This window comes from Apostichopus japonicus, chromosome 20 (genome assembly GCF_037975245.1).
Source record: "Apostichopus japonicus isolate 1M-3 chromosome 20, ASM3797524v1, whole genome shotgun sequence".
NCBI lineage: Eukaryota > Metazoa > Echinodermata > Holothuroidea > Aspidochirotida > Stichopodidae > Apostichopus > Apostichopus japonicus.
In genome coordinates, this window is record NC_092580.1 from 29,021,621 (window position 1) to 29,034,126 (window position 12,506).

Below are 12,506 nucleotides of genomic sequence, written 5' to 3' on the forward strand. Positions count from 1 at the left end.
TAAGTTGTGTTCATGGCTATGACATCGAATTTGATGAAGAAATCCAATTCAGTATAGTAGATCCAAAACAAAATATATATGCTCTAATTCAACTGAAGAGCTCCTTTTAGGTAATGAAATATCTAAGCTTTGGGAAAAGAATGTTTTGGAAGAAACGTCCCATTCCCAAGGGGAATTTATTTCATCAGTGTTTCTCAGGCCTAAGCCAGATGGTTCTTTCAGAATGATATTGAATTTAAAGAACCTAAATGAAAGTGCCAAATATTACCATTTTAAAATGGATACTTTGCAGCCTGCATTACTGCTAGTAGAACCGCAGTGTTTCATGGTTTCAATTGACCTGAAGGACGCCTATTATTCAGTACCTATTAGTTCTTCAAGTCGAAAATGTTTGAGACTTGCGTTCAAAGACAAACTTTATCAGTATACTTGCCTACCAAATGGGTTGGCCTCAGCACCTTGCATTTTTACTAAACTACTCAAAACTATTCTGGCTGAGCTCAGGAAATTGGGTATTTCTTGCCTGAGCTACATTGATGATATTTATATCCAGGCTAATACCAAGAGTGCATGTGTTTCTGCAGTGCATACAGCTGTACATATTTTTCAGAAATTAGGCTTCATCACTCATCCCGAAAAATCAGTACTAGAACCGAGTACTAAGCTATCTTTCCTTGTATTTGTGCTTGATTCCCAACATATGACTGTTCGGCCAAAACCAAAAGGATAGAATCTGCCTCAAATGAGATACAAAAATTTAAGGGCAAGCACAAAAAGTCTATCACGGACTTGGCACATATCATTGGTATCCTTGTCTCTCTTTTCCCAGGAGTTAAATATGGACCCCTTCATTACAGGGATATGGAAAAACTTAAGATTTCTCTGTTGAAAAAATACAAGGGAAATTTTGAAACAGAAATAGAATTGGCTGAGGAGGGGGGGGGGGGGACTATACAGAGCTGAAATGGTGGTTAGAGTCCCTTCCGCTTGCATGCATGCATATCTTAGAGCCTAACCCAGATATTGTATTAGAAACTGATGCTTCTCTGGTAGGATGGGGTGCTTTTTGCCCGACCCTCTCTACACGGTCACAAAGAAAGTGGAATACCGTTGAGAAAACATATCACATAAATGTGCTTCAACTCCTTGCTATCAATTTTGCTCTAAAAACGTTATGCTTAAAGGGTGATCATACGCATATAAGACTTTTATCTGACAGCTCGACAACTGTTGCATACATTAAGGCTATGGGAGTTACTCATTCGTCACAATGTAACAAAATAGCAAAAGCTATATGGGAATGGTCTGCATCAAACAAAGTGTGGTTGTCTTGTTGTTACTTGCCGGGCAAGCTTAATGTCCATGCTGACATGCTGTCCCGTACATTTGAGAGTAACATAGAATGGATGCTAAATCCATAAATATTTTATGCAATTTCTTCCCTGTGGGGGAACTATGATATTGATATATTTGCATCTCGTACAAATAAACAACTCGCTCCATTTGTTTCATGGCGACCAGACCCAGATGCGTTATTCATTGATGCATTCTCTTTTAATTGGCATAAGTACATCTTTTATGCTTAAGGGACCAGGCAAGAGGAGTAATTGTGGTACCTTTATGGCCAACTCAGAACTGGTACACAAAACTGTTACACATGACCATAGCTATTCCAAGGTATTTACCGCTGGGAAAAGAAGTCTTACTTCTATCCAAAGACAGAAGCAAGCTACACCCCCTTCATCACAACCTTCAGTTGGTTGCATGCCTGGTGTCTGGCAACGCTTGACATTCCAGAAGAAACTTCCAGAATCCTCATGGTATCCCGGAGGGTATCCACTAAAAAACAGTACAGCACTTATCAAGATAGGTGGTTTTAAGGTATGTTCAAGGAAACAAATTGATTCACTTCATCCCTCTGTAAATCAGGTGCTTGACTTTCTAACGAGTCTTTACAATGTTGGCCTTAGTTATAGTACCATTAACACTGCACGGTCATTGCTTTCTGCATTATTGGATCATGAACAAAGAAATACTATTGGCTCACATCCTCTCATCAGCCGTTTTCTCAAAGGAATTTTCGAATTGAGAACCCCATCCCCCAGATACACGACAATTCGGGACGTGTCTATTGTGTTGAACTATCTCCGGTCTCTTCATCCTACATCATCATTGACTTTAAAGCAATTCACCCATAAGTTAGTCATGCTTATTGCGTTGTTAAACTGCTCAGAGACTACAAATTCTGCAATTATTAGATGTCAATAATCTTCATTTGGATGGGAATGAAGCTGTTTTCTTCTAACTTAATAAATTAAAGCAGTCACGGCCTGGTTCCAATCCATTAAGAGTTGTGTTGGCATCATACCAGGCCGACATGAACCTTGATGTTTATTTGTACTTCAGTATTATATCAACGTCACATCCTCATTAAGAGGAGCGGAATCGCAACTTTTCATTAGTTATGTTCCACCACATAAACCAGTAACGAGAAATACTTTATCACGATGGATTAAATTTGTTTTGGAGGAGGCTGGGGTTGATGTAGTTCAATATGCGGCCCATAGTACCAGGGCAGCCTCTACCTCCGCTGCAGATTCAATAAATCTGCCTGTAGATAATATTTTACATACAGTAGGGTGGGAATCGGAAAGAACCTTTGCTCAGTATTACAAAAAACCTATTGTCAGTAACAAAACTTTTTCAATGGCAGTTTTGGATGCATAAGTGTAAAAGTAGTTTTACTATATGCATTACATAAAAAGTGTGGTATAATTTTACAGATGGGTTATGTATAGGTATGAGTTGACATAAATACTTCAAGATGTAGAAGTGATGTAACCATGTTTTGAATATTCCTCACAGAAGATACTATGATAGATTTTATTCACATGAATGATAATTTTTTTTTTTATTTCCAAAGTATGGAGAGTAAGAATGTAATGTTATCCTTTGTACCAAGTGGTAATGAAATTACCTCAGTTCTTGTTAAAAAGAAAAGAAATGTTTCTGTTGCTCAGCAAGCAAATTAAAAAAGATACAAACTTTGAATTTGTGTTCTTTTGTAATCTTCCTGTTCGTATGCGCTTGAACACTGCTTTGAAATCTCAAGTAGTTCCGTAGTGAAGTGTGATATGGAAGTAGAATCGTTAAATTAAACGAGACCATAGGTTGAAGTTTGATTGAGATTCTACTGAGACATTACACGAACGAAGGGATTACTTGCCCTCCCATGTAATGCATTCTCATGTAGGATTATTATCACATAACTTTCCCTCCCAGAAGTTTGTGGTGTTCAATCGCATATGGTAACTTTAAAAACTGAAGCTAATCCTCAATTATACAATCTCAAGTAATCCCTTCGTTCGTGTAATGTCTCAGTACAATCTCAACCAAACTTCAACCTATGGTCTCGTTTAATTCAACGAATATATCCAATATTGAAACACACAGTGCGCATGCGTGCGAATCGTACACTACGTAAGCTACCAATGCTTTGTAGGACACGGAACACAAGTACACTGATGTTTGTTAATCATGATCTAGTATCATGTATATCCTATACCTTTCTGCCCCTCCATCAATTCACTGACTCTTAGAAGGACTACAAAATGATCAGCAAGCTTCTCCCTATTATGAGACATGCTCTGTTCAGTACAATAATATTAGTCACGTGACCCACTAGGACGAAATTCCGGCCGGTGTGCTGTTGTTAAGGTATAGCCGTATAGCATTGTTCAATACCTGATCGAACAGTTATTTACATAACTGTGAGCATTTGCAGTGTAATCAGTGACATGAAAGCTATTAAATAACGATTTAAAATAACGATTTATTGTTCGGCAAGAAATATTTCAGCTATTGACGCTTTGTTATAACCGTAAGAGAACATTTTCCGTTTAATATCTTCTGTGTGAATTCGCAGCAGTACATGAAACAAATCGCAGAATGTCAAAGCATCCTTACCTGGCGCAGGGATTTCCGTGATCATGACGGCGGAGCCCCCAGGGTGAGGCCTGTCCATTGCACTTTCGGATGGGTTGACCCCTGCGATTCTCTCAAACGTAGAGAACTCGGGCGTATAATTTCTGGTAGTGGAGGACTGCGTTCGCGCTATCCTCCTTATATATAAACTAATTGCAACAAAAAGACAATTAAGTGTAGTATTGTACTCTTTGCCTGGCCCAGTCACCATACAATGTCGCAGGGAGGTTTTCAGATCTCGTCATGCAACCGATCACATGTAAAATCACCCTTCCCCCGCCTCCGCCCCTCCAAATACATCCAATATCGAAACACTCAGTGCGCACGCGTGCGAATCGTACACTACGTAAGCTACCAATGCTTTGTAGGACACGGAACACAAGTACACTGATGTTTGTTAATCAAGATCTAGTATCATGTATATCCTATACCTTTCTGCCCCTCCATCAATTCACTGACTCTTATAAGGACTACAAAATGATCAGCAAGCTTCTCCCTATTATGAGAATGCTCTGTTCAGTACAATAATATTAGTCACGTGACCCACTAGGACGAAATCCCGGCCGGTGTGCTGTTGTTAAAGGTCTAGCCGTATAGCACTGTTCAATACCTGATCGAAACAGTTATTTACATAACTGTGAGCATTTGCAGTGTAATCAGTGACATGGAAGCTATTAAATAACGATTTAAAATATCGATTTATTGTTCGGCAAGAAATATTTCAGCTATTGACGCTTTTTTATAACCGTAAGAGAACATTTTCCGTTTAATATCTTCTGTGTGAATTCGCAGCAGTACATGAACCATATCGCAGAATGTCAAAGCAAACTACCCCTGGCGCAGGGATTTCCGTGATCATGACGGCGGAGCCCCCAGGGTGAGGCCTGTCCATCGCACTTTCGGATGGGTTGACCCCTGCGATTCTCTTAAACGTAGAAAAGTCGGGCTTATAATTTCTGGTAGTGGAGGACTGCGTTCGTGCTATCCTCCTTATATATAAAATAATTGCAACAAAAAGACAATTAAGTGTAGTATTGTACTCTTTGCCTGGCCCAGTCACCATACAATGTCCAGGGAGGTTTTCAGATCTCGTCATGCAACCGATCACATGTAAAATCACCCTTCCCCCGCCTCCGCCCCTCCAAATATATCCAATATTGAAACACTCAGTGCGCATGCGTGCGAATCGTACACTACGTAAGCTACCAATGCTTTGTAGGACACGGAACACAAGTACACTGATGTTTGTTAATCAAGATCTAGTATCATGTATATCTTATACCTTTCTGCCCCTCCATCAATTCACTGACTCTTAGAAGGACTACAAAATGATCAGCAAGCTTCTCCCTATTATGAGAATGCTCTGTTCAGTACAATAATATTAGTCACGTGACCCACTAGGACGAAATCCCGGCCGGTGTGCTGTTGTTAAAGGTCTAGCCGTATAGCACTGTTCAATACCTGATCGAAACAGTTATTTACATAACTGTGAGCATTTGCAGTGTAATCAGTGACATGAAAGCTATTAAATAACGATTTAAAATATCGATTTATTGTTCGGCAAGAAATATTTCAGCTATTGACGCTTTTTTATAACCGTAAGAGAACATTTTCCGTTTAATATCTTCTGTGTGAATTCGCAGCAGTACATGAACCAAATCGCAGAATGTCAAAGCATACTTACCTGGCGCAGGGATTTCCGTGATCATGACTGCGGAGCCCCCAGGGTGAGGCCTGTCCATTGCACTTTCGGATGGGTTGACCCCTGGCTGGGGACACAACGACGTGCAATTTATCTGTAGAAACTGTAGAATCGCCGGATGAAATTTTAAACTTTAAAGAGGTGGTGTCAAAGTTGCTTTAAAGGGGGTGCATTAAGGTAGGTGACTTTTTTACAAAAAAAATAATTTTGTTATGTTGTTTTTCATGTAAGGATCTCTGAACATCTTCCAAAACATGACTTGATATGATAAATTTCAAATCTTTTTAAGCCCCAAATTTATATGTGTGGTTATGTGTGGTTATGCAATCAACTTTAATCTGACAAAGTGGGTGTTGGACTTCCTGACAAATAGGACACAGAGAGTATTTGTGAATGGCAGAGTTTCTAGCGATATTGTGATGAATACTGGTGCCCCACAAGGTTGTGTTTTATCACCCGTTCTTTTCACCCTCTATACCTCTGACTGTCGCAGCACACAACCCAACACGCATATTGTTAAATTTTCTGACGACACATGCATTTTAGGTCTTATTGAGAAGAATGGTGACGAAACCGGGTACAGGCATGAAATATCCACCTTTACGAATTTTGTGTGACGAAAACAGATTACAACTGAATGTGTCTAAAACAAAGGAGCTTGTTGTTGATTTCCGGCGTAGGGGGCACCAACTAGAGAGAATTGAAATTAGGAACAAGCCAGTAGAACAAGTCCATTCTTATAAGTATCTGGGAGTTTGCATTACTGATAAATTGGAGTGGGTGAACATGTAAATACTGTTCTGGCCAAAACTAATCAACGTATGTTCTTTCTACGGAAGCTCAATTTATTCAGACTAGACGCCTCTCTCATTTCTGTGTTCTACAATGCGGCCATCGAGACCATTATTACATTCTGCTTGGCTGCATGGGGTGGCAATACGACCGCTAGAGACATGGCTAAGATTAATACACTTGTTAGAAAAGCGAGGCGAGTTTGCCCGCGGTCTGATGATCTCAGATCAGTAGATGAGCTGCTTGTCAGGGTAACTAAAAGAAATATTATGTCAATTACGTCGTCGGAACATCCTCTAGGAAATCAGGTTGATTATAGCAGTCGAACTGGCAGGCCAATTGTCATCAGATGCCGGACAGAAAGATACAGACGTTCGTTCTTGCCAAGGGCCATTCTTAGTCTTGCCAACGAGTTTTGTAGGAAATAGGGTTTTTTACTATTTGCCAGTACATGGATTTTTATTTTCTTAAGAAATGTATATATAATAAATCTTATGTTTTGATGTATTTTTGACTGTTTTATGTATGTTATACTGAGATGGAGTGAACTCCAATTCCTTTGATGGTCAATAAAGATTCTTATATCTTATATCTATATGGCCCTTGAATTGATGAAATGAATTGTTCCCCCTTTTATTCATTATCATCTTGCCCCTGTCTGGTTAAAGCTTCTTAGGTACTTAATGTTTTAGCCGAATACACTTCAAAAAACCTTGAACCTTTCCCAAAGTGAGTCAAAAAGATGCAAATTATAATGTAAAAGACTGCACTGAAGAGACTGGTGCAAAAGAAGGGTGTAAAGTTTGACTCTTTCCTAGATTCACAAGTTGTCCCCAAGCATTTACCACACTTTGAATGTTGACTATGAAAACCACTTTTGTTGACCCTATTTGTGATATATATTTTGAGGGGGGGGGGATGCGCCTAGGGTCACTGATTGAAAGGGGATACAATATATGACCAAAAACATTAAGAACCACTCACATGACAATGTTCAGGGCATTACACTGTACTTGCAACACCAGCCACATTTGTATTGCTGACATTTGATGGTGAAAGACCTGCTGAATAGCTGAATGTTAATTTGGCTCCTCCCAGATTAAATACATGAACACACAAATGGTTATTTGTGTCAACTATATATTCTCCACCAATTTTGATGTAACATGGAAGTAAAAAGTTAAAAATAAGCACTCACTGTACAGGTTAAAGGTATGCTGTATTGGCCCAAATACATTATGCCAGATATTCAATTATGGTCACCTTTGTTCAGAATTCTTAAACGTTTTGTTACCACCTTGGAGGAAATTTACCTCACTGGGACATTAAGTCATCTTGTGTGTTAATTTAGAATGTCTGAAAAGAATTTGGAGAGTATACTAAAGACCTAGTTTAGTTCTTTTTGAAATCTTATATTAATTATATGGCATGCTATAATTTGGGGCCAATACAGACTACCTTTGAGCTTTGGTAATTTTAAATTTCCTCTACAAGAAAATGATAAATTGTGATTCCACTTGGAAAGTCCAGTATAAAAAAAATTAAAACAACAGTGGTTGAAACTCAAGTCTAGCAACCATGGTCCAACCAGCTCCATGGTCCAACACAGCAGAGGAAAACTTTGTACTTGGTTTTCCATGGTAACTCCCTGGCTGTGCAGTATATAGTTGGAGTTAATTTTACAGCCAAGCCAGTTCAACTAAATGTGGAGTATCTCAGCTAACATCTGCATGACTGAGGAAATCACACTTTGAAGGAGGGTGTGCATATGATTCAAACATTCCACATCACCACTTAATGAAAAGGTTGAATAAATATCGGCTGTAAAATTCAACGATTGGATACTCTGGATAATCAAACAGACTTTAAATGTTTGTTGATAAATAATATGCAACAGAAGAACACTCACAACCGAAGGTATGAGTCTATTCATAGTGAGAAAGATGTTTCTATGCCAACCTACAACATAAAAACCAACTATCACCAGTGATAACGTCACTGAAAGACCTGATTCACTAAAAAAAAAAAAAACGACTTTTACGTGTCATTAAAATCATAAACGAATTGTTTAATAGACCAGAACAGCTGATATTGAAGTCTAAATAGTTTTCACCAAGTGGCAACCAATGACATCTAGAGGACCTTTGAACTCAACTTTCTAAACACCCCTGGTGCCCACTTAGTAGTTGATCTCACCATGTACCATAGAGTAGCAATTTATCTTATATTGACCGATTGATGGGTAGATGGATACTATTACACATTTGCATTCAGTCATAGTAGCACTTGCTAAATATCAAAACAAATTGGTTTTGTGCACCAAAGTCATTTTCACTGCTGAATTTTTTTACACCAAATCAGAATCCATATTTTGATTCCTTGACTCATTTCCTTTCCATATGTGTGATCTCAGAAAAGTGTATTTTACACAACTGCATTTCTGAAACTTAGGGTGTGTCGTACAGTTGATAGGTGCATAAGTAAAGCCCGCTGAACACCATGCAACTAATTAATGCAGACATCTCACCAGTCCTCATGAGGAATAGTAACATTGAAGCACCTTAATCAGCTACCTGTAGAGCCAATCATTGAATCACTACAGTATATAAATTCATTTAATTGGTTTGATTGTACCTAAATAATTAAGATAAATGGGCAACATATTTTTTAACAATTAAAATAAGGCAACAGTGTACTGCATGGTGACATCACTAGCATCCTAATCAAACACTCAGGTGAAATTACAATGAGCCTATAGCTATAAGGGCAAAAATCAACTTGACTAATGTGAATACCAATTTGTGAATACAAAAATGAATACCAAATCAAATATTATACTTGCCCTCTCTTTTGTAATGGCCAGTATTACCTGGATGCAAGTCATTATCCCATTTGCTTAGTTTAGTTTAGTAGAAAAAAAGATCAGGAGGGACACTTAAGTCCCCATCAAGGACCCTATAGAGAGAGGGAAAAAAACTGAAGACACAATCACTCAGACCCGATTACAATGCTTAAAGTGCTTGTCCAAAGCATTCTTAAACCCATTGACACTACTTGCAACTACAACTTTCTCAGGCAAACCATTCCACTCATTCACAACCCTATTAGAAAAAAAGTTATGCCGAATATTAATCCTACTATGCGACTTTTGGAGTTTAAGACAATGACCTCTAGTACAACTACTGTTAGCAAACATGAAAAGTCGGTAAAGGATAAATTGTCGAAACCATACACAATCTTGAAAACCTGGATCAAGTCCCCACGTAACCTCCTAAGCTCCAGTGTGGTGAGATTCAACAGTTGTAACCGCCTATAATAAGGAACCCTCTTTAAGGAACTAATCATCCTAGTAGCCCTCCTCTGGACCTTTTCAAGTACTTCCTTATCCTTAGCAAAATAAGGGTTCCAAGCCTGCACAGCATACTCCAGATGAGGCCTAACCAACTGCTTATAAAGCCTAGCTACGATGTCCTCTTTCAGAAAACTGAAGTTCCTCTTGATCATACCTAAAACCCTATTACCTCTGTTAGCAGCTTCAAGACAATGTTTAGAAGGTTGCAGAGATGAGTCAATCTAGATACCTAAGTCTCTTTCAACAGAGACCTCCTGTAACTCCACACCATTAAGATTGTATGTAAACTTTTGGTTACTATTACCAATGTGCATTACCTTACATTTATCAATATTAAAAAGCATTTGCCACCCCTTAGACTAGGAAAATTTTTTATCTTGGTTGCTTAAATGAGTTTGCATGAAGTTCCCTGATTGCATGCAAACTTGGCATTTTTACCACTTTACTTTAACTCATAATTGAATGATGATCGAGTACCAGACAAGAAAACATTTCATGCTAATAAGGCTTATTGAGTTAATGGTTAAACAGCTTAACTATGTAGCCAGATTGAAAATGTATAGTGGTTTTGATGATGTACTGTAACTTATAATGTGGAAGTTTTTGGTATGAATCTGACATTAAGATTTAATAATTATACGGGACTTGGAAACTCTAATGAAGTCTGTCCACCTTCTCTTTAAAGTCTTCAAAATCACTGAAAAACTGGTCAGGAAGGGATGATGACCGTTTCGTTGCTTGGCAATATGTCTTTTTCTTGTACTTCATGTGGCCTTGTGTTGACTGTCCACAGAGATTGCACTTATATAGGGACACTTTCAACTTCTTGGCACTTGCCATTCCTGTAGAGCTCTGCAGTTTCCGTTTTTTGTACATAGTGGAGCGTGCCCAGGTTTGCTGTGTTGAGGTAGATGTTGAAGGTAGCTGTAGAATCAGTGGCATGGTCGACAATGGAAGCGGAGTGGATGGAGATGTGACTGAATACTCTAGAGTTGCTGATGAAGATAACGTTGAAGCCTGTGTCGGTGGAGATGCATGTGAAGAAGATGGAAGAAGTTGTCTCCTGACCTTGAGATTTCTAGTACCAGCCAAGTTTGTGACATCTACGTATTCAATATGGGGTCTGGTAGTCTCTGGTAGTATTTCTGGCAGTTGATTAGCAGGTGGCTGATCAATTGCTGAAATACTCTGGCGCTTCCTGAGTATTGACAGCCCTTGGTCTGTAACATTTTTCCCAGACATTGCCTCTTGCCGCCTTATGAAATCTGCGACACTCTTGGTGTTGATCTTAACAAGGGGAATGCCAAGCTTGTTAAGTACGGGATCGTCAACTGTCACACGCTGGGCTATACGTTGATAAATGGTGGTGATTTGCCTTTTCTTGGGGGAGACGCCAGCCAAGGAACTGCAGGTGGGATGGAGCCACAGTTGTTTGATGATGCAGTACATGAGGCGGTTTTTTCTGGAGTCCACTAGATGGGCAGGGCCATAGCGCTTTCCAAACTTCAACTTTTGGACAAGGGACACACTGGAAGGGTCACCTTTTGTGCGGCCAAACAGAGAATTTCCCCAGCGAGAAGAGTACAGGCTGTCAAATTGCTTGATGCTCCTGTCATGCAGCTCAAGCTTGTTCCAAGCATCTTTGATGTTGTTTCTCTAGGAAGTGCTGAGTGCAAGTCTCCCCTCCTCCAGCCCAAGTTGAACTAGCAGACTGCTGAGCTCTTCAACTTTTCTGTAACCTGGCAAATGACTGGGGCCACAAACATTCTCAATGCAGGGGGTCCAGGTCCGATGAAACATCGTTGTCTGTGAGGTTGAACTGGACGTTTGATGGAATGATGTCTTCCTCACTCTTGTACCCATCATCTCCAGTTTGCATTTCTTCTGCTTCCTCTACTCTGTCTGACACTTCATCATCCTTGTCGACAGCATCTGCAGTTTGGAGTGTCTCTATGGCCTCTCTGTAGTAGACCTTTTCATTAAAAGAATCAGCAGACTGGCTGAAGAGATATTCCAGTCCAATCATTTCGTTGCCGACTGGTACTGGTGGACGGAAGTTGATCTCTTCTACCTCTCCAAACAGCTTCTCACAACGCTCATTGAGACGGTGTATAAGTTGTGACGCATACACACGATTCTTCCCCCCTGTCTGGCCCTTGACAGCTGCAGATTCATGATCTGAATTCCATCTGACAATGCCCGATAAAAGGTATACCTGGAAAGGGACAGCAGCACAGCGAGGACCTGGTATCATGTTGGGAAGAAAGCTGTGAAAACCTTCCAGACTGTTACTCCCTCTAGAGGTGACATAGTAGGGCATGGACACACCGTTACGTGTAACATGCTTTGTGACAGTGTACATGCTCATCTCTGCCGGATCTTGAATACACTCAAGGTGCTTCTGCTGAGTTGTCCAAACCTGATCAATTGCATCTTTGTCCTTAAAGAGGGAATACCATACTCATCAAGTCCGGCTGGACCTGTCAATACATCAATGGTATTTTGCACCTGTGCAAAGGTTGCCTGAGCTCCCACTGTAACTCTTCTGACAAAATGCTTCAAGTCATCTTTGGAAACATACTTGGCTATGATCTGGCTGTCTGAAAGGTTTTCATATCCATTCGGGGAGCCAGCCCTTATAGCCTTGACGAGAACAGCCATGTCACCATTGTGATA

At 39.8% G+C, this 12,506-nt stretch overlaps 2 non-coding genes and 1 pseudogene across 2 annotated transcripts; all 3 read left to right on the forward strand.

Annotated features, from left to right (window-relative positions):
* The first annotated feature begins 3,958 nt into the window (after positions 1 to 3,958).
* LOC139962324 (U1 spliceosomal RNA) lies at positions 3,959 to 4,123 on the forward strand. The gene has a single exon (XR_011791235.1). It is a non-coding gene; the product is annotated as a U1 spliceosomal RNA (small nuclear RNA).
* A 686-nt stretch (positions 4,124 to 4,809) lies between these two features.
* LOC139962248 (U1 spliceosomal RNA) lies at positions 4,810 to 4,975 on the forward strand. Its single transcript, XR_011791180.1, has one exon. It is a non-coding gene; the product is annotated as a U1 spliceosomal RNA (small nuclear RNA).
* A 685-nt stretch (positions 4,976 to 5,660) lies between these two features.
* LOC139962252 (U1 spliceosomal RNA) lies at positions 5,661 to 5,781 on the forward strand (annotated as a pseudogene).
* Positions 5,782 to 12,506: the final 6,725 nt, after the last annotated feature.